Genomic DNA, 19536 nt, shown 5'->3' with positions numbered 1-19536 from the left:
ATTAAAGGGAACCTGGAGGACAAAACCTTGCTGAGTGATACGTTGGTTTGATGAGAGTGCATCAGCTCAGTGGATTTATTCATTATTCAATTAAGTAAAGTGTAAATGGACAATATTTTTTGGACAGTGGATGCTTTTTCCTGGCCCAGAGCTCAATGACTTTTTATTTCTTACTTTTAGAGAATCAATAAGATAAAATCTAGAGATACATTAAGAAGTAAACATCTGGATGGGACAGCAAAGGAGAAAAATGAAAAGAGCTTATATCCAGCAAACAGTACTTATAACTATTAATATTAGTGTTAAGATAAGAAACTACTTAAGCAGATTAAATGGCCAACAGGTATATGAAAATAGCATAGTTATTACAAAAAAGATAAGAGATAATTATTGGCAAAGATGTAAATAAAAGGGAACTTTTGCACATTGTTGGTGGGACTATAAATTAATGCTACCATTATGGAAAACAGTATGGTGGTTCCCCCAAGAATTAAAAATAGAATTTCCATATGAACCTCTAACAATTCCATTCCTGATTATATATCCAAAAGAAGTAAAATCAATATGTCAAAGTAATATCTTCACTCTCATATTCATTGCAACATTATTCACAATAGCCAAGATATGGAATCAACCTAAGTGTCCATCAATGGATGAATGGATAAAGAAAATGTGGTACACATGAACAACAATATTATTCAGACTTAAAAAAGAAAAAAATACTGTCATTTGCGTCAATATAGATGAACCTGGAGGACATAATGCTAAGTGAAATAAGCTGGACACAAAAAGAAAAACACTTTATGATATCACTTATATATGGAATCTAAAAAAGTCAAACTCATAGAAGCAGAGAATAGAATAGTGGTTGAGGGGCAGGGGTGGGGTTGGGGATTAAAGAGATGTTGGAGAAAAGGATACAAAATTTCAGTTTTCAGGAATAAATTTAGGAGATCTATTGTACAACATAGTAAATATGGTTAATAACACAATATATTGTATTCTTAAAAATTGCTAAAACAGAAGATTTTAAGTGTTCTCACCACAATAAAATAAGTATGTGAGGCACTTATTATGCATAATTAACATATGCATTTGTTAATTAACTCAATTTAGCCATTCCACAACGTATACATCTAGCAAAACACCATACTGTATACCATAAATATAAACTTCTATTTTCAGTTAAAAAGCAAATAATTTTTAAATTATATAATTTTTTAAAAAATAAACAGATTAAAGTGTAAGAATATCAGTTAACGTTTTTACTAGAGGTATATCTCCATACTACAGAAAAAGATAAAGCAAAAAGACAAAGGCTGGGATATTTGAAAGCTGAGGGAAGCCAATATCAACGGGAACACAAAAAGTGGTGTTGGTCCTCAAATGCTCTTGGGGCACTGGCTTCAAAAGCATCAAATGCTGTTTTATTTCAGACATCTGCTAAAAGTGACCATCCTGATGAAACATGTGGGGATAAGAGAAAAACCATCATCCAAAAGGATGAGCACAGCAAGATGTATTATCAACAGAGGAATGAAAACACCTTTGTAACTAGCTAGATGCCAACTAGTCAGCAAGAGTTTTAACACTCTCTTAAACTCTGCTCTTTGTAATGTATAATGAATAGAAAAGAAAGACATCTCAAGAAAGACCTGGTGACAGGAGATGCCAATAATGCAAATTTCTAAATATTTCGGGAAGTAAGTGATGCCTCACTTACCAAAGACAGGATATATAGGTTGATTTTCCTGCAGATTGGGTTAAGAAGCCACTTGTTAAATTTCTCCCAATGTAAGTTTATGTATCAGTGAGTAGACTTTGGAAACCTACACAGACTCTGGAAACCTACTGAGGCTGAAACTCAGGGCAAAATCCTTCGACACCACTGAGTTAATGCTCTCATCCTTGGCAACACTAAGTGCTGGTTTCTGGGAATATAATTTGGTTGAAGTAATCACTTTAAGAACATACACTAATTGTTTTCTAAATGAAGATAGTGGTTTCAATGCTGTGATAATCTTGTGTGCTCTATACACTGTTTGAACTCTACAAAAGTGAGGCTTATCAGAAATTTAATATTGAACTAATTCTCCTCATCAAGATGGCAATAAATCTCACCCATTCCCACGATAGCCCAGACTGCATGCAGCCTCTCAAGTAACTTCAGCTCTACCCAAGCACTAAGAGCCCCTTTGGCCTAAGACTGAGAAGGATAATCAATTGCAAGGATTTATAGATTTCTTTTTTAATATTCAAAGGGCAATTGAATTTGATTTTGGATTTTAATGATATTGGACTTAGTTTACAAGAAATTTTAGCTTTTTGACTTTTCCAACGAACCCTTGTGATTGGAGGAGGTAGGTTTGTATTAATTTTTTTTGTGCTTTTGTTGTTGACTCTTTATTACCAGAATGTCTTTATATTGTTACTTGATTTCACTGAAAAATCATAATTAGATACATTGAAAAACATGACTGCACTTAGTTTGGAATGGGAGATAGATTCAGTAATAACTTTGCAGCTTTTGGTGCAAAGTAACCTTTAAGTTAACTTAAGTAATAAACCCATTTCAGAGACCCATATCATACTGCTCTGAATGTATACTCTATACTGTTCATTGATGGTTTCATGCAGATCCACAAAGCTCAGCAGAATTTTGAGAGGATAGCTTCATGAAGATGGATGGTAAAACTGCTGTTATACAAAGTGTGGATCTCCAATCTTAAGGGAATGGCCGTGCCCCAGGTTGCCTATAGACTTACTAGCTTAAGCAAAAAAAGTTAGGGAAAGCATTGTAAGGGTCTAGCATTATTAGGGGAGTTTAAAAGTAATATTTCAGATTAGAACTGTAATAAATCAAAGGTCCTTGCTGAAATATTTGAGAATAGCCACTAAAGAAATATTATAAGAGAATATATGTATGACTAACAAGTAAATAGAAATATGTATATAAATGCAAGGAACAAAAATAGAAAAGCTTTAAATAAATAAAAACATTTACAATACAATAAAATAAATCATATGAGAAATAATATCACATGTAAAAGGATTAAATACTACAAGCAAAATACTAATATTATCAAACTATATAAACAAAAAATACTATGTGCTGTTTACCATAGACACGCATTTTATATAAGAATGCAGAAATCTTGAAAATAAAAAGAAAGATGGAAAAAGATGTAATATGCACACACTAACTGAATAAAATTAATGTCACTATATTAATATCACACTAAGCTTTAAATCGTGATGAATTATTAGAGATAGAGGGAGACTTTTGTAATGATAATGGAGTCTCACTTATCTGCAAAATAGGCAAAGCAAAAATTGATGTAAATAAGAGAAAAAAGCACATTTATAATTATATTGGGAGGCCTTAAATTACCTCTCTCATGAGACAATAAAGAAGCAGACAAAAAAACAATTAGTAAGTGTACAAAAGATCTGAAAAATATAATGAACACATTTTTGACCTAATTGATATTTACAGAAAATGCATTAAACCACTGCCAAGTACACATTTTTTCAAATATTCATGGAATATTAACCAAAGTGATCGTATGCTGGGCAATAACAACAGCCCTCAGTAAATGTCAAAAAATTGAAATCTTTTAGAGAATACTCTCTTCTCACTGTAGAATTAAGCTACATTAAATGATGAAAGGACTTAGAAGAGCTACAACTGCCTAGATATTAAACAAAGCATTTCTAAATAATCCACAGCTCCATGATAAAATTAAAATGAAAATAGAATACATTTTAATCTGTATAAAATTGAAAGCATGACTTCTAAACTAGTAGGGCACAGGCTTCAAAGAATTATCTATTTAAGATACTGAATACTTCTCACAAAGAAAAACTCTAGCACAAAAGTCTTTACTAATCTTTTTTTTTTTTTCCAAATTTACAAAGAAGAAATAACATCAATCTTTCACAAACTATTGTAGAGAAAAGAGAGAAGAGGAAACATTTACCAATTATTCTACAAGGCCAGCATAACCTTGATTCTAAAATGTAATGAGAATATCACAAGGATAAAAAGCATATATATGTGGGTGATATATATAGAGAGAGATAGACATGTAGAGAAACAAAGATATTTCTATGTCTATATAGCTACATAAGTACAATAGAATATGTATTTGTGGAACTGAAACAATCTATATAGTGTTATTAAAACAAATCAGAAAAGTGTTAAATACACTTTAGTAAAATCCCACCATCACTCCCCACAAAATCGTAGATCAACCCCAAAATATAAGACAACATTTCAAATCTAGTTAAATATATACTCAAATGAACATTTGAGTTTTGAAACGAACATTTGAGTATAGCAAAAAATCTTGCAGGTGGGAGGGACAGGAGGGGACAAGTATATTCACACCTAATGGGTACGGTTCACACCGTCTGGGGGATGGACACACTTGAAGCTCTGACTTGAGTGGGACAAAGGCAATAAATGTAACCTAAACATTTGTACCCCCATAATAGGCTGAAATTAAAAAAATTAAAAAAAAATCTTGGATAAAAACATTTAAAACTAAAAAAAGAGAAATAAAGAAAAGAAGAAGAAAAAGGAGTTAATTGATCTCATGAAATAAATGGAATAAAAGGCAAAATTATCTCAGAAACAAAAACAGATTGCAAATTGCTCAAGGGAGAATAGATTTAAGTGAAAACTTAATAAATATCATTGGAGAATGGCAGGACAATTTCTAAGAGAATGAAAATGAAATTTAAAAAAAAAGAGGAAAAATAGAAAATAAGTTTGAGGGAAAATGGTACAAATGAAAGACAAGAAAAAAAGAACCATCATTAATATAATCAGTGTCTCTGAAGAAGATAAAGAAAACAATGGAACAGAACTAATATTCAAACTATAATCTTAGAAATATTTCTAGAAATAAAAGGAAATCTGAATATACATGTTTAAAGGGTCTATTAGACACCTGGGAAAATAAGCCAAAATAACAACTTCAAGACCAATTCTAGTAAAAGTATTAGATTGAAAAATGAAGAAAATAAAATTCTTAAGGCCACCAGGAGAAACAAACAAAAATTTCAAGGGCAAAATAATTAGCCTTTTACAAAATTTTTCAAAAATCAAAATGTAAACAAGGCAACTATGGAGTATCATTTTTATAAAACTCAAATACAGTATGAACCACAGATTATATTCAGCCAAGCTGTCTTTCAAGTATTAAGGTTATAGGAATCAGTTTCAGGCATACAAAAGCTTAGTGAGTTCTGCATCCATAAACTCTTCTTGAGGCACCTACTAGAGCATAAATCTGAAAGTCTTTTTAAAATAAAGTTTTATTACAGCACAGCCATGAATATTCATTTATAGGTTTGCTATGGCTGCTTTTGAGCTAGAGTGGCTGTATTAGCCAGGGTTTTCCAGAGAAACAGATCCAAGAAGAGATTATATGTAATCTTACTTATTTATTATGAAAATTGGCTTCTGTGATTGTGAAAGCTAAGGAGTCCCATGGTATGCTGTCTGCAGACTGGAGAACCACGAAAGCTGGTAGCATAATTCAATCTGAGTTCTCAGGCCTTTGATATTATCTACCTCCTGGTATGTAGCTCTGGGAGGGGACACAATAATAATTTTGTGGTGTATATGCCAAAAATTCATAACCACAATCTAATCATGAGAAAACGTCAGACAAACCCAAATTTGGGGATACTCTATGAAATAACTTGTGAGTACTCTTCAAAAGTGTCATGAAAGGTTATGAAAGGCAAAGAATGACCAAGGAATTGTTACAGATTGTAGGAGACCAAGGAGACATGACAACTACATGCAATTTGCTGTCCTGGATGGGACATTTGGTTAAATATGAATACATTATATAGATTAATGGTGTTATGGACCAAATGTATGTTTTCCACAGAATTCATATGTCAAAGCCCTCACTGTATTTGTGACTGTATTTGGAGTAAAGAGATAATTCAGGTTAGATGAGGTCATAAATGTAGGGCCCTGGTCAATAGGATTAATGTCCTTGTAAGAGGAGATGTCAGACAGCTTGCTCTCTGTAAACATGCACTGAGGAAAGACCACGTGAGAGGAGGCAGTCATCTAAAGCTCAAACTCAGACACCAACCGTGCTGACACCTTGATCTTGGACTTCCCAGGCCTCCAGACTGGGACAAAATAAATGTCTGTAGTTTAAGTCACCCATCCTGTGGTATTTTGTGATAGCAGCTTGAGCAGACTAATATAAATAGTTATGAATAATATTATATGAATGTATTTTATCAATTATAACCAAAAAATAACATTTAAGCATGAGTACTATTTTAATAAATTTTTGTCCTGTTTCAGGGTATATTTTAAATACTTGGCCCAATAAAATCTATATATAGGGCAATCATTTCCTCCACAGAACTCTCCCTGATGCATCCACCCCAGATGATGAGGCAAAGGACTGAAAACCAGGAGATTAATTACAAGTCTGTATAGGAGAAAGATTAGATCCTCACACTCCTCTGTCCAGAAGTCAGTGTACTGTCAGCGTGGCTTCTACCCATGTGAGAATGGAAGTAAACTCTGGAGAATTTAAAATTCCCCAGAAGAAAATCTACAATGTAAAAAGCACTCCTCCCTTCTCCTCCACCCACTCTCCCCGTAACCTTACAATGACCATCACCACTCTGGTCATGGGGTTGCGAGGATTTGACCAGTAATCTCCAGGTCCTTGCCTTTCAACCTGTGTGCAAAACTATATCAAGAAAATGATGCTGAGAATAGCACCACAGAGTAGAGAGAGTTAGGAGGGCTTAGGGTCCTTGATCAGTATAGGTACCACATCTTACCAAAGTGAATGTATATTTTTCCTTCCTTCCTTTTTTCCTTCCTGCCTTCCTTCCTCCCTCCCTTCCTCCCTCCATTCCTCCCTCCCTTCCTTTATTCTTTCTTTCTTTTCCATCCTTCCTTCCTTCCTTTTTCTTTCTTTCTTTCTCTCTCTCTCTTTCTCTTTCTTTCCTTCCTTCCTTCCTTCCTTTCTTTCTTTTTCTTCTTTTCTCTCTCTATCTTTTTTTTTTGGTTACAACTCACTTCTTGCCATGTTTTACGTTCAAAACTTCATAAATGGACTTGAGTTCTGAGCTTTTTTAAATAAAGTATAACTGATTGAAAAATGATGTCATATTCATTTTGACTCAGTTATAGTAAACTGTTACAACAAAGAAGATTTTCTTAACCTTTTAAATGGCTGTGTCTCATTTTCTTCATCTATAATAAGATAACAGTAATAGTACCTTAGTTTGTGACAATTCATTGAAATAATCCATGGAAAGTCCATAGCAATGTGCCAATATGTAAGCATTCAATTAATGTCTTGCATTATGGTCATTGCTCATTATTAATATTTTCTTTATTATTAATTGTTCAATTAGCCATCCAATTAGCCCCTAACTACATTTGACCCTTGAATAACATGGGGTTAGGAGCAATTACTCACACACAGTCAAAAATCTGCATATAAACTTTGACTCCCCTAAAACTTAACTACTACTTTCCTACTGCTGACCAGAAGCTTACCAATAACAAAAACAGTTGATTAACACATATTTTGTATGTTATAAATATTATATGCTGCATTCTTAAAATAAGCTAAAGAAAAGGAAATGTCATTAAGAAAATCATAGGAAGAGAAAATGTATTTACTATTCATCAAGTGTCATGGATTATCATAAAGATCTTCATCTTCATTTGTCTTCATGATGAGTAGACTGAGGAGGAGGAGGAAAATGAGAGTTTGGTCTTGCTGTCTCAGGGTGGCAGAGAGGGAAGAAAATCTCTGTGTATGTGGACCTGTGCAGTTAAACCCATGTTATTCAAGGATTGACATGTTTGACTAGGTCTGTATTATGTTCGTTAAAGTAACTTAAATGTTGGAAATACACATTGTTAACACAAAATGATAAATGACAAAGATCACTCCCTCAATTTTTCATCTCTGAAATTGTTTATTTTTGAGGAATAATATGTTATCATTTACGCTTTGAAACATACCTTGTAAAATGAGAGTGTTCTTTATTAATATTAATAGAACAGTAGCAAATATTGCTAACACTGTAAAACAAATGTACTCTGTGGTATTGGAGTTCATTGCTAGTTTAAATAAAATAAAAATGTCAGCGAACCTTAGCTCAATCCGTTTATTAACTCCCTTGTTTTACTGTGCTGTCTTTCTTGTATCTAAGTCAAAACTAACTTTATTAGAAACCTTCAAGCTTTATTGTTTCTGATAAATGAAATAGATTATTCTGACAGACTTGAATGTTCCTACTTGATATTTCTACTATTATCAAAATACAGCTCTTTTCCTTAAAGATTTCTCCAAATAATTCCTGTTGACAACATATGCAAGTACAATTTGCACTGCAATCTTTTCACTGTTCTTTTAACAAATGAACAATACCTCATTGAAAAAGGTGAATTAAACATAGAGTGCATAATATTTTGTTTGTAGAAATTATTAGATACCGGCAGAAATCTTGGCCTTGTCCACATATGAATTTAAAGAATTGTCTCAAGGCATCAAAAAATCAGACTGAAATATTTATTGTTTGTGTTTGTTTCCAATGCCCACTGTCAAACATCTGTGTTTTAACCAGCATGTGAGTTTTGTTCTGCTGTTTCCATCCTGGAAAGTTCATTCCTCTGGTGAATTGCAATACTGGCACAGAATGACAAGGGTATTTGTGTGCATATGTGTGTGTATTTATTTCTATAATACCAAAATACTAGCTTTAATACCAGTATTTGATTAAAAAGTATGCAGAATACACAAACAAAAGTAAACTTAAACTGAATATATAATTCAAAGATAAATATATATGTTATAAGTCAAATATAAATATATGAATATATATTATGTATAAATGTAAGTATAAAATATAATATAAATAAAACGCAGAAAATTATAATATATTATAAAATATCAATACAATATACATAGCAAATATATACAATTTGAATATACCCTTATTCTATTATAAATTAGTAGCAGATAAATTCCCCAAATAATCAATATAAAATAAAAAGTAATGTAACATGAAATTGAACATAAAATATTATTTTTAAACAAGTGGAATTTAAAAGACAGTACATTAAGGTTTCCATGGTTGAAATGAAGCATATTTTTGAGCATTTTTTTTCCCCAGCTGATGAGAAATCTCTTTATGGCTCCATAGCATTATGCTGCTAAATTTAGTGTGAGTACACTGCAGGCCAAACCCTCAAGCTCAGCACTCTTACGTTTCTGCCTCTTAAGGAGCTAGTCACATAGGCACACACCATCATATCCCCCATTCACGTTACATGTGTAACAGGGGGGAAATTTCATTTGTAACCTTTGCTGAATTTTAAGAGAGGATTCTTGGTGGCATCAGGCCCTTGTTTACTGAGCACTATTTTGGGCTTTGGCAAGTAAGTTTGAAGGTGGAAGCTGGGGCAAAGCTGAATTACTTTGCATAATAACTGGGGTGAGGGAGAGTCAGACTAATCCCTGTGGACAGAGGGCAGAAAGGAGCAATGCCCATTAGTGGAGACGGTGGGGAAGAAAGGAGACTTGGGAGCGGAGATGTGTCTGCCTAATATTTTAAATTAGTTTGCTTTAGTGACTGCTGAGGGCAAACAAGTGTGACTAATGCCAAGAAACATGATATATGATTATCAGGTCCAATCCCACATTTACTTACAACATTAAAGTTGAATTGTCATGCTGATGCCATTTTATATTCTCATCAATGGCATGTCTAGTTTGTGCTTTTCTCTATGGGTTATAGCATCAGGAAAAGCTCTTTTTAAAATCAAATTATTTAGAATTTTTTAGTCAGTTCTGGAAACACTATTCTTTCTAAAATTTTTTCAAAAAGTTTCAGTTTTAAAGGTAAAATTTCCTTAGTTTTGGGAGTCTGATTTGACTTAGTATTTTGGTGCTGCCCTGAGCCACAATATTTAATTTCAAGTTTGGAAATTAAAATCAGCCTCTTAAATCCCAGGAAATGTCATGCAGTTTAGATCAACACTCCCTTAGGTATATAACACGGTCAAAATGAAAAGAAATCAATTACAATATTTATGGTTGCAAAGTGGTTATTTTCCTAATCATGTTATCTCACCATTTATTAGTTGTTGCTATTATTTCTAAAAGGTGTTCCAAGTTCTTCATCTTTTACTTTTCCTGAACCACCTGAAGGAAAGAAATACAGTAGGTCATGGTTATTCATAAATTTTTAAAGAATAGTTTTTTTTTGAGTAAACGTAATTTTCCAAGTAAATATATATACACACATATATAATACACACACACACACATATATATCATTTTGTGATAGAAACATACTAATAGAGCACATTAAAAAAAAAAAAAAAAACTAAAGCTCTTTCTTTTACCTGTCCCTTTGTGAACATTTCAGTCTGCTGGAGACTGAATGTTTATGTCCCCCAAAATTCATATGTTGAAACCTAATTGCCAAGGTGATAGTATTTCAAGGTGGGGCCTTTGGGAGATGAGGTCATGAGGACTCCACTAATAAGATTAGGGCCCTTGTGAAAAATGATCCCAGAGAGCTCCCTTGCCCCTTCTACCATGTGAGGACATGGTTAGATGACAGCAGTCTATGAACCAGGAAGAGTGCCCTCAGCAGACACTGAATCTACTTACGCCTTGATCTCAAACTTCCAGCTTCAGAACTGTAGGAAAGACAATTTCTGCAGCTTATAAGCCACTCAGTTTATGGCATTCTCTTATAACACCCAAAAGGACTAAGACACAGTCCAAAGGCTATTAGGAGGCGCCAACCAAAATAAGAGATCATGCTGAAAAGAGTGAGGCACAACTGGGGAGAGAAGCTGTTTCTGAGCGGTAACGGCATCTCCACGCAGGCATACCCGTGGAAAGGTGGCTGTGTGTGCCTTAGGAGAGCACTAGTGAGGGAGGGTGGCTCAACCGGGATGTAAGAGTGCCCCATGGAGGGAAGGCCTAGCTCAAGGAGTGAGAGCCCAAGCATAGTGATGAAAACATCCAGCAGAGAGCTGTCCACGGGAAGATCCGGGAGCTCAAGTGGGATGAGGAGGTTGCCCATGGGGGACGGGCAGAGGAGATGGGTGCAGTGATTTGAGCATCTGCCTAAGAGGGTACCAGCTCATGGCGTCAGACCTGAGCAGAGTGAGGAGCATTTTCCTGAAGGTGAGTTGCCTGGAGAGAGGCATTGGAGCGTGGGAAGGATGAGGAAGGCACCTACTCAGGGGAGCAGCAGGACTGACCAGCACGTTGGTTATGTGCTGGTAAAGAAGAAGCTTTACAAAGAAAGAACTTTTCCAGCACAATGTCCTGGACGTTCTTTTATTGTCTATCACAAGCCTGCATTATTTCTAAAGCAAATCATATTGCTTATTTATGTGTAGGATAAATACTTATGTTTTACTATTTAATATATTCTTTAAACACATACTTATTATCAACTATTATGGTTTTTGGCACTTTATATAGATTATTTCCCTTAATCATCTCACTAATCCTTTTTAAAATTCCCCTTTTAGGCCAGGCATGGTGGTCCATGCCTGTAATCCCAGAACTTTGAGAGGCCAAAGTTGGAAGATTGCTTGAGGCCAGCAGTTCGAGACCAGCCTGAGCAACATAGAGAGACCTTCTCTCTAAAAAAATAAAATAATATTCCCATTTTGCAAATGACAAAATCCAGAGAGATTAAGTCATGAACTCTGTTCTCAAAGAGATAGGTAAGAAAGGCAGATACATAAAATTAAGTACCATACTTTTCAAAGTGTATTAGTAGAGTTATAGATTAATTTTCATGGTGTCATATGGAAGACATATAAACTTTGCAATAATTTTTAAACATATTTCTGTAAGAAGTTGAAGTTTTTCTTTGAAAGAAGTAAGCACCATAAGTAAACCAAATAAAAGACCTGCTTTGGTTGAAGTCTTGAGGTTCTCAGTCCTGGTCACACATTATTAGATCCATCTGGGAAGTTGTTAAAATGCCTGGGTCTACCAATAGAATGGAGTCTCTGGGAGCAGAGCTCAGGCATCGGTACATTTTAAAAATTCCCCAGAAGATTGTACTGTGCAGCCAGGGCTGAGTTTTGCTGTAGTAGTTGATGAGGAAACACCAGATGCAATTGCTATGGCAGGAGTGTGGAAGATGATTAAGGGAGTGATAATACAGGATGTGCAAGCAGGTGAGACTAGTGAAATAGTCCTAGACATGAGGTCTGTTTTAGCGATGTTTTCAAACAAAGGTTTAATTTTTAATAGCTACATATTTTCTATGTAATCCATAAACATGTTGGGCATAAAACAGCTTCCTGGTATCCCAAATCACAGAGAAATTATGTGTGTGTTTGAAAGCTTGAAAGTAAAATAATTCTTTGAATGTGTAAAAAAACATAAAAGTGCAAAATGAACAAATAAATTGAACTGCTCTTCTGATATTAAATTAATTCTAAGACAATGATAGGTAACTTGTCATGGAGTATTCTTTACCTTGTGTTTGAACGCTCTGAATACTTCTCAGCTGTGTCAAAGGATTTGAATGTAGTTTCTTGTTAAATATTTCCTAAACAGAAGTTACATAAAAGAGGATAAATAATTGAGTAAAGAACCTGGCTTTTATAATAAGTAATCATAGAGTTGAACGAGATGTGACTACTTCACAGCAAGAGATGCATTATTGAAATTTTGAAGGATAATCTTGAGAAAATGGTATTTTAAAAAGACTAGAAAAATGACATTTAGAACATTTTATTATTTAGAACAATAAAAATGACTGTCTGTTTTATTCCCAATAAGCCTATATTTTGACTTACTGAGAATAAAGCTTTGATTCTGAGTGTGGTTACATATATTGGTTAATCATTTTTCTACAAGATGAAAAATTATATCATAAGTCACAATATAGTAAAGGATTAAAAGCATTGATTTGAGACTCAGATAAGCTTGTAATTATAAATTGTGGCTCTGCCATTTGGAAGTTCCATACCTTTGGAAAAGTATGTAATATTTCCAAGCCCAGTGTTCTCATCTCTAAAATGTTGTTAGACATAGTACTTATCTCACAAGCTTATTGCAGAGATTGAATTAGTTGATGCACGTGAAGTGCCTAAAATAGTGCCGAAAACAGTCACCTTCAAGAAATATTATGCTATTATTATACTAATTTGACATGCCAGTAGGGGAACTTGGGAGAGAACAAAGAACTCTATGAGATAGAATATAATGCAAATCCACTAGGATGTTCTAGCTAATATAGTCAACAAAGTAAAGCAAATTGACAGAAATCAGAGCTCTCCATTCAATGATCATGTAAGAACTTACTATAGGTCTTTTATTTGAATTTTTAGAAAATTATAAAAATAATTACCATTACTGGCACAGGATTAGAAAGCAGAAGAGAACTTATAAGGTTTGAGGAAGTTGGTTTCTAGTATGCAAAGCAGTGAACCTTCCAGCTATCTTTAGGGGACTGCTCTTCCATGAATTCCGCAAGTCAGGATGAACTTGCCTCCAGCACTGTCAGAGCAACATCTCTACAGATAAAGTTCCTAAGAGTTGAACTTTCCTTTGTATGTAAGATGTCTTTGGTGAAAAATTTTAGCACAGGATTTTGGACCTAGAAACAAACCAAAAGGAAAATATGAAAAAAGATGGTAGGAATTATTATTAATTCATATTAATATCTGACACTTCATTTAAAAATCCAAGTGTCTTAAATAAGGATTTATGTGTAGAGAGAGAGCTAAAGGGAGTGATCCATTCAACTGGAAATGAGATTTTCCAGTGACTCACTGACCAATTAACTTTGGCCTGGGGAGAGGAACCTCCTTCAATTTCTCCACTATTTCAGATGAGAAAGACCACAATTGCTTCTCTTAACAGGTATGTGAAAACAAAATAGGAAACTCTAAAGCGACTTCTGCTTCTGTGGGGAGAAAAACTTTATTAAATTAGTGGTAGGTAGAAATAATATTTACTAGTTCATCATATTTTCCTTGGGTAAATACCAATAACAACACTTTGTGTTTAGTCTCTCATCCTGTTTGTGTGTGTCTATGGATGTGTATAAACATTTCTGAAACTTAGTAGTTTTAGAATATAAAGTAAAAAGGAAGGTAAAATTTTACTCAGTAATGATTAACTATCAAAATTATCTCTATATATACCTTTCTGTGCTCTGTTTTTGAGCATCCCAACTGGAAATGTTATGTCATTTGCCTGACTATGTATTTATAGCAAGTCAATAGAAGCAGTTTTCAAAGAAAATAACCAAAAAAAAAAAAAAAAATTAAAAATTAAAAGAACTAAGATTTCTTTGTGGTTTCCATTCAGAGATGTAGGGAACTGCAAAAAGTGAAGCCCCAAACTTACAGTAAAAATAAGCCAAGCGAGCAGCAAATTTATAATCTTTTTTGGATCCACTGGAGAGCTGAGGTTGCATAGCAACCAACTTGCCCAAAGTCTAAGAAGAGACAAGCAGGGAGAGACAGGACTGGAGCACTGGTTTTCTTATGCAAGAAATAGTCAGACCCGCACCAGCAGGAGTAGTTTGACTGAGGTGACTGGTATACTGGTGTGTGTGTGCTGGTGGGAGAGGCTGAAGTCCTGAGGGCTACACATATAAAGGTTGCCCACACTCTCTTTAAGCCATTTTGTCTACAAACTCCACCTGGAGGTCACAGAAAGATTGAAGGAATTCTGAGAAAGTCTCTCTTGGTGCTAAACAGGGGGACGGTGGGGTGGGGGGACAGGCGCTTCCAGTGGCAGTGAGGGCGGGGAACACTGCTGAGATACTCACCCCAAACTCTCTTACTGAACAAAAGCCTCAATCTGTAGGAAGGACAGGGAACACTGTTGCCATTAGTGCACTGGAGAAAATCCATTGCAGGTGAAGGGAAAGAAGAGGGGAGAGAAAAACAGTATCCTTGGCGGAAGGTCAACTGAGATGTCTGCCTAAGACTGAGGCTTTATTAGAACAACGTAGAACACCTACCACCACCACCACCAGGAACAGAGTAAAAAGGACCTTACTAGAGACAGTTTGTCTCCGAGATGCACTGCAAAGAAAACACCTAAAGCTGTCAGCTATATAGATATTGAGGAAAAACAAGCAAAGAAATAAATAAAAAACAAATCACTGGAAAACTGGTGTTAGACTTAAAGACGTCACCCTCCCCAAACTTCCTTCCAAACTTCCTATAAAACCCACCCCTCTCCCCTTCCTAGGGGTGTATTAGGCATGTAGCCTTTGCCAGACCCCTACGGAGATCAAGGAATGAAATGCAAGAGTGGAACTTACTTTCCTTATCCCTCCTATAGGTTGTTTGAAAAGAATTTATTTACTCTCCCCCCAAAACCCTCTATAAAACCCAAGGCTCTCCCCTTTTCTCTCATGGATGCCTTTTTTGGCCTCCACCCATCTGCACCCAGATGCTTAAAATAAACAGCATTTTTGCTACACTTGAAGCTTCTTCATGTGTCTTTCTCTCAGCTCCAGACCTAACACTATCCCCTACTCCAAACACAAGGTATAATATTTACAGGGATTAGAAGCCTGTGATACACTGAGGGCAATCTTAAAAACAACAACAAAAACCTCAAACCCAGCCCAATTCTCATTTAGAGTAACTCTAAAAAGCGATCATGACACAATGTTGGAACTATGCAACAGGCCAATTAAAATAAATACAGTTAATAAGTCGACAGCATTCAAGGTCTAATGTGTAACTTCAGCAGAGAGATGGAAACTATAAGGAAGAATCAAATGGAAGTGCTAGAAATGAACAACACAGTAACATAAACGAAGAATGACTTTGGAGGGCTCATCTGTAGACTCAACTCAGCTGAAGAAAGAATTGGTGAGCATCAAGATAGGTTCAGAGAAATTGCCCAAACTGCAACACAGAAATGGAGAAATTTGGTTTTTACTGGTTACAAAATTTTGTTTTATCTTTATAACAAAATCAGGAGTGGGTTGTCATTAGCCTTAGAAGCTAGTCCTTTAGAGAGAATCCATGACTAATAGCTGACTTATATAGGGGCATGTTTACCAGAGTAAGTAGTCATTGATTGATTAAGAAGATTTAAAACCAGTTCTAATTTTTACTGATTACCAAGGCTGTAGAGCAGTATGAGGACCTTCTATAAATTCTCAATTTTGTGTATGATTCTAATTGATGACTTGGCCTAAGATTAATTAAAAACCATACATACTTGAAACTGTTAAGTAAATTTTTTTCCAAGTTTGGCATGGCTAGTTTTCATGTTCAGCTATATTTATAATTCCCCAAAATTTCAATGTTTTTGAGACATTAAGATAAACCAAAATGGACTTCTATTGCAATACCAGATTTTTATGTTACATATCCATGGGAGAATGTGCTGAGATTATTCAGCCTCAGTCTTGGAAGATTAAGGCCTCCAGTATTTTAATCAAATATGTTTTAGAATTCTCCTCCCCACTGCTGTATATTACAAGCTCAAGCAAAAACATTAATTTCTGTAGCATTATTCTGAGTTTACAGAGTAATTTTTATTGCAGACGTTAATAATTAAATGTGAGAAGCAGCAGCAAATGATATTTGATGCATTACTGTGATGCAGCTCAGTGTGTGGGTTTTTAATTTTGAAAATATTGTAGTAGTGAGAGGTAGGAGAATAAACATCATCTATTGCAGAAAAGAACTCATTTCAGGATAGTGTCTGTTTATGTGATTACGATTACTTTTGTCAGAAATTGTGTAATTGACAATAATTTGCTTGCTAATCTAATTAAGCTATGAACAAATGGTGCAAGAAATTGTGAAGAATTCTGGGTAGAGCCTTGGGCCCTTCTTGATGGATATTACTGATGGTACTAAGCACATTGTTCTGAGTCATTATTTTATGCATTGGATAGTGAAGAGAGAGTCGAAAAATCATTTTTGCAGTAGTTACATCTTTAAACTCCCAACAGCCTACTAGTGATCTAAAATAAGAAAGTGTTTAACGTGTGATCATAAGAAAAAAAAAGAAAAACAGGAGGAGTTAGGTAGCTGGCAAGCTAGCAGTGAATCTAAACTGTGTCCTCACTGAATATGTATGACACCTAGGTGGGGGAGGTTTCTACCTGTCTCCACCTGCCGACTATCACCGTTCTCTCTCATCCTGACCAAATGGGTCCTCCCTGGGCTGGAAGGAAATGACAGTTCTGCCTCGGAAGCCAGTTGCCTTGGCATCAAGCCTCACTTTTTCTTCTACGTGTTTAAAATAATCACATTTTAAAAGCAAATACCAGTACATGTCTGGCAAGCAGAAGTGTATTTGGAGGGACTTCAGGTCAGATTATTTTGAATCAAAGCTGTTTCAGAAAATTGTGGATTCTTGATCAATATATCCGTGATCTTTACTCAAATATCTGTAGATAAGCCCCTCCCCGTCCTTTCCAGCCTTGTCCCACCTGTATATTGCTTCAGTCTTTTATTCATAATCTATTTACTTAATCAACCATTCAGTAAATATATATTGAGGTTATACTTTTTTGTCTACTACAGTTCTAAGTACATTCCTTTTTCACCATATACCTGACAAATTCCTCTGTTTTTTTTACCCCTCTTCATGGGGAGAAGAAGAAACTCCTCTGTTATTTTTTCCAAGCCTGCTTTATCCTTCTCATGCAGTTCACATATGCTTTCATTAACACTTATTTCCATTTAATTACTTGTTTGCAGTTATCTAGACGTAAACTTCATGAGAACAAATATCATATCTATCATTTATTCTAGCTTGTGCCCACCAAGAACTCTGGTTTCAATTTTCAATAAACATTTGTAGAATAAATGACTAAGTGGCAAGACCAATTTCATATTCATCCATTTTCCCAAGTTTATGTGTTAATATATGAGATTCTCAATAAATGTTGAATGGATAAAGAATTAATTAATGTATCCTAACTTCTTATTTTTAAGCAAGAAACTTTGGATTTTTTAACCTTTATTCAGACAATTTGTTGAGTTTCTGTGGCTTTGCTCCATGGCCTCATACTTGTTTCTGATACATGTGCTTACCAGACTTGCCTGCATATCCTACTTGAACTTTGTGTCTTCTATCATTAGCCTCCCTTTTAATAACCTGCAATTCCTTTCCTAGGTATTTAAATTTCCATATCTAACAGTTTCTGTTCTGCCTTATCTTACTGCTGGCCAAATCCTAGCCTAATAGCCTCCATTCATCCTATACTGAAACCCCTAGACTCAGAAAAGATGTCTTGTCCTGAATCTTGCTACTGGGGTCCGACTTTAAATGAGGCCATATGATAAGACTTTCTGATTTGAGATTTTGAGTTGGTTAGTTCTACATTCTTACTGTACTCAGCATTTTCCTCAAAATCCTTGCATCTCATTTGTTTCATTTGGAATGTCTATCTTTTTATGGAAATAAAAAGTGAGTCTGTGGAGGTCAGTCACTATGCTATAGTATCTTAATCTTTCTATTTTCCATTTCTTCACTGCTCTTTTAGCATTTAGCTCAATGTATTATTTATAATAGTTGCATAATATATAGACAAAATAAAAACCAAGTAATAAAATATACTAATAAAATCAAGTAATAAAATAAAATAGGGAAAATTTGTAAGATGATTAAGTATTTATTACGTAACAACTATTCTCAAATACATGAATTATTTACAAATCTATGATGTTCTTAGTAGCATCTACTATATTAAGTCAGTCTTGGGATATGAAATTAGGCCCATGTGAGCCTTATAAAACATCTGGGTCTTTCAAATTGACTGACTATTAATTTTAGATTTTGTATTATAAATTTTTAAACAAAATTTCATCCAGAATGAAATTATCTGGAGATTCTCAGCTATTATTGTTTACATCACTGATATGCAAGAAGGATATATAATGTAGCTAAAGCATAATATTATTTTACATTTGTAAAGGTCTTTATAGTTTAATAATATAATTGCCTATATTTCTCATTTAATACCTACAATAGTACTGTGAAGTAAGTATATTAGGTACTTTTAGGTATGAAGCTTGGAGACGTTAAAATGACTTTGCCCAAAAAACAAAACCCAGTTCTGTTGGTAATATCTTTTATAGTTTTTTCAAAATGAATACTTTATCTCCTATTGCGATACATATATTTGATTGGCAAAACTTAACTTGTTTCTTAAATTTAGAACTGTTTATTTTTTATTGGTAGGTGAAAGCCCAATATAACATAGATTTAATTTGAAACCATTTGGTTCTTGTTCTATTTTAATAACTTAAAAATTAGTTCCTATAGTAAATTTCTGAATCATTATAAACTCAAAATGAACACTATATGAAGATAGCAACCTATCAAAACCAAATCAAGTATTAGAGCTGGAAAGAATGGAGAATATATCTAGACCCAGCATGGTTAAATAACGTGTCTACGGGCATTTTATTCCTCGGGAGTCAATATTTGGAAATGAAATTTACTTAACATCTGACACATTTCTCTACATAGTGTTAGA

Source organism: Eulemur rufifrons, chromosome 15, assembly GCF_041146395.1.
Source record: "Eulemur rufifrons isolate Redbay chromosome 15, OSU_ERuf_1, whole genome shotgun sequence".
In the NCBI taxonomy this organism is placed as follows: Eukaryota; Metazoa; Chordata; class Mammalia; order Primates; family Lemuridae; genus Eulemur; species Eulemur rufifrons.
Note: the sequence above shows the minus strand (reverse complement) of the source record.